Source organism: Micropterus dolomieu, linkage group LG22 (genome assembly GCF_021292245.1).
Source record: "Micropterus dolomieu isolate WLL.071019.BEF.003 ecotype Adirondacks linkage group LG22, ASM2129224v1, whole genome shotgun sequence".
Taxonomy (NCBI): domain Eukaryota; kingdom Metazoa; phylum Chordata; class Actinopteri; order Centrarchiformes; family Centrarchidae; genus Micropterus; species Micropterus dolomieu.
The window spans coordinates 13,886,697-13,890,971 of record NC_060171.1 but is presented as its reverse complement, the minus strand read 5'-3'; positions in this window follow the sequence as shown (position 1 = coordinate 13,890,971).

The window sequence follows — 4,275 nt, the reverse complement described above, 5'->3', positions numbered from 1 at the left end:
TAATCAAGGTTACTATTCACAAGAGCGATAAAATTACAGCCATTACAGTAAATGTTATTCTTATTGTTGATGTCAGTTACCGATGACAATCAGCAAAGAAATAAAACAGATGGCAGGTTTATAATACGAAACCTTCAGGATTTTAACTTTCATTTCTTTATGACAGGCATGGAATGTCACTTGGTCAGGATACTTTATGGTGCAACCACAAAACCAAATCCGGATATTGCCTCCTGGGATGCTGAGCATTTTGTTATGACCCTGGGGTCATATTTTGTTGTTTGTTTATCTCTCCTGGCACTGTCAGCTGTTCTCCTCCATTAAAGTGTGTGTGTGAGTGTATGCAGGTACTGGAGAACAGATGGGCACACTGGATTGGTCTGGTTGAGCTGATTGGAGCCTCCTGATTGGGCATCTGGATGACAGCAGCCATCTTAAGCCCTACTGACAGGAACTCTGCCCCTCTCTCTGCCATTCCCAACCTGCCTGAGGACTGTGTGTTATGTCTGTGTTTATTGTACATAGTGAACGGTTGTGACTATATTCAACTTAGATTGTAAGTAGTATCGTAGTCCTTCTGATTGTCTTATGACAACCTGGTTTTGTTGGCTTTGCCATTGTTGTTGCTATGAAGCAATTTCCTTTGTTGTAGCTATATTGTGTCAGCTACTAGCAGTGAGTAGGAGTGAGAAGCCCTTTCTTTTGTTTGCACCGTTTTCTCCTGTTTTAGGACTTAGAAGCCTAGTTTTAGAGCTTTGTCTTTTCTTTACCTTTTGGGTTTAGGAAAGATTTAGGTTTTTCTTAGTGTTTTGGTTGTTGTTTTAGGCACTGCTCATCTCCGATGTATAATAAAAACTGCTAAATTGTATTTGTTGTGTGCTGGCCTTGTTTGGGAATGGGAAGAGTGGGAGGCCACACATTTATGTTACCTCCAGGACACCCCTAGACCTTGGGACGTAACATAAATTGGGGGCTCGTCCGTTCTTGCTCGTGTTCTTTGTCATCGAGTTAGGTAGGTTAGGTAAGTTGTTTCTTGTGTCTCTATCCGTGTGGTTGGCAGTTTTCTTTTGTAGTGGTGGCAAAATGGAGTTTAAATTAGAGGATTTTGCTACTAGTCCGTCGATTGATAAGTTGGATAAATGTAAGAAGACTGACCTGATTTTAGTGGGGAACTTTTTTGACGTGCAGTTTCCACTCAGTCTTAAGAAGCAGGAGTTAAAGGAGCTCCTATGCTTAAAGCTGACTGAAAGGGGTTTGTTTGGGGAGTTAACTCCTACAGAGGGGGATCCGGGTGATCGTGCTGGTATTGTTACCCCACTCCAAATAATACCACCTCAAGGCCTTGCAGCTCAGACGAGCCCGACTGCAGAAGAGCTAAGGCTAACGCTGCAGATAAAAGAGGCAGAGGTGAGAAATCGGGAGTTGGAGGTGCAAGCCATGCATTTAAAGATAAGAGTTCTGGAGATAGAGCGGGGAGCCGCTACATCTGCCAGTTCTCCTACCTCACCATCACCCACTCCAAGACCCCAAGACAGCTTTGACGTGAGTAGGCACATTGCATTAGTTCCACCATTTAGAGAGTCTGAGGTAGACTGCTTTTTCGATGCTTTTGAACGTATTGCTGCTACACTGGATTGGCCAAAGAGAGTGTGGCCTCTGTTACTCCAATGTAAGTTAGTAGGCAAAGCTCAGGAAGTCTGTACCTCTCTGTCCATTGAAGACAGTTTGAATTATGATGTTGTTAAAACCACTGTCCTTCGTGCCTATGAGTTAGTGCCAGAAGCATATAGGCAAAAATTTAGAGCTTGTGAAAAAACTGCCACCCAGACGTATGTAGAGTTTGCAAGAGAGAAAGGTACTCTTTTTGATAAATGGTGTCAGGCCAGTAAGATAGCAACGTTATTGGATCTGCGGGAACTTGTGTTGTTGGAGGAATTTAAGAATCAGCTCCCAGAGAAAATTGTCATGTATTTAAATGAACAAAAAGTCACTTCCCTTGCTGCTGCCGCTGTACTGGCGGATGAGTTTACCCTAACTCATAAATTTGTTCGTCGGGAGCCAACCTCAGTTGACCGTAAGGGTAACTCTCCTATGAGTTATCGTCGTAACCCCTCTGCCACCACAGAAAGTCGGGAGTGTTTTTACTGTCATAAGCAAGGACACCTCATCACTGCCTGCCCTTCTCTTAAAAGGAAGGAACACAGTATGAATGCCAAAACACCCTCACCAATAGGGCTCATCCACACTTCACCCCACAAAAAGTTGAATCTGGTTAATGCTCAAAAAGACCACATTGACGAGGCTTTTAGGCCATTTGTGTCACAGGGTTTTGTTTCTCTGGTGGGTGAGGAAAAACAAATCACTATCCTGCGGGATACTGGAGCCAAACAATCACTGATCCGTGATGGTGTTTTACCTCTCTCAGCTGAGACCTATTGTGGTGCAGACGTGTTGGCATGGGGAGTTAAAATGTGTGCAGTGCGGGCGCCGTTGCACTTCATTCAGTTTTTCTCCAGATTTGTGTCCGGGAAATTTAGAATTGCTATGCGCCCTCAGTTGCCGATAGCCGGTATAGACTTAATCCTCGGTAACGATTTGGCTGGCGGTAAAGTTTTCCCGTCTCCCGAGGTGATCGAACATCCGATTGCGGATGAATGCGTTCCCGACACTGGGGTGCCTGACTTGACCCCGTTGTTTCCTGTTTGTGTTGTAACCCGTGCTCAAGCACAAAAGCTTGGCGACTTGGTGGATCTTAGCGACTCTTTCATGAGCGGCTCTGATCCAACAAGCTCCCATCACGATTGTAGAGAAAATGCACCTATCTGTGTAGAGCTTCAGCCTGATTATCAAAACCTAACCCTTGCTGTAGATAAAGAGCAGCTGATCAGAGCACAGAAAGCTGACTCTAGCTTAACCTCTTGCTTTTCTCTTGCAGAAAGCCAATCATGTGAAAAGTCTGTGTCCTACCTGGTTGTGGATGGTGTTCTTCTGCGGCACTGGTCTCCAAGCTCTGGTAGTACGCACGAGTCAGTGTCCCAAATTGTAGTGCCACAGGCATTCCGATCTCAGGTCTTAAGTTTGGCCCATGATCATTGCATGTCCGGCCACTTAGGCATAAGGAAAACGTACAATTGTGTGCTTCGTTATTTCTTCTGGCCTGGACTTAAATCAGATGTGGTAAAATTCTGTCGATCGTGCCTTCAGATATCACAGATGTCGTTGCTCCATACCCGGTGCCACCCCCACGTTCAGGCTCTCCTGTTTCTTGTTTTATTCTTACATTTACCCCGTGCTTTGTCTCTGTTATCTCTAACCCTGTCTCTGTTTCCCTCCCAGGTACACTCACCCTCGTCCTCCGTTCAGTCGGCTGGGCTCATCCACCGGCCCTCTCCTCCTCGGACCTCCCCCACGGCGTCCTCCCTGTTCTCCCACCGCTCCTCGCTTCCTCGGCCCCAGTGTTCCCCGGCTCCCTGGCCCCCAGTCTTCCTGGTTCCCCGTGCCTGTGTTTCCCCGACGTCTTCCTCTCCCTCCACTCCAGTCCCTCTCACCCTTTATCCCTCAATAAACCTCCTTCCCTCAGAGGTGCTGCTCTTGGGTCCTCTCTGTCTCCACACCACACAACCCCATAACACAGACCTGATTTTAAGGTTTACCGTCTGTGTTTGAAGCAACAGCAGCTTGAGCTCAGTTTCGTGTCTCTGTGTACAGAAGAACTTTAATTCACTTTCATTTAGCATTGTTGTTGACATATTTGTTGGGATGTATATGTGTTTGGCTTTGATGGACTTTCAGCCTTAATGGCGTCAGTAACAGTCTCCTCTTTATTATATCTGATAATATAATCTGCAAATAAAGAAATGTTTACCACTTAATTCTACACTGTGGTGTTTGTGATTCCTTCATGTACTAACAGTGTCATAATGGAAAGTGAATATTCTTTACTATGAATGTTCTGCCTCTACTAGTAGAACCACCTCCCTCCTCTTGTGCACTTCCCTCTGGAGGACCTCTAACCTTCGAGTGTCATGTTACATCAACCAGCTACCTGATAACAATGGTGACATGTTAAATTTACATGCAAAGCAATTTTTCTTTTTGCAACAAGTACAAGGCCTGCAGAAAACCACATGTGATTCTGATGTTTATTTGGTCATCATTAGAGGGTAAAACCTCCAGACCTCTGCTGCTGCTGTTAACCACATTCTCACAGAAACACTTCCTCTTCAGATCTCTGAACAAAAATAACTACAAAGATACATTGTGGAACCAGCAGAT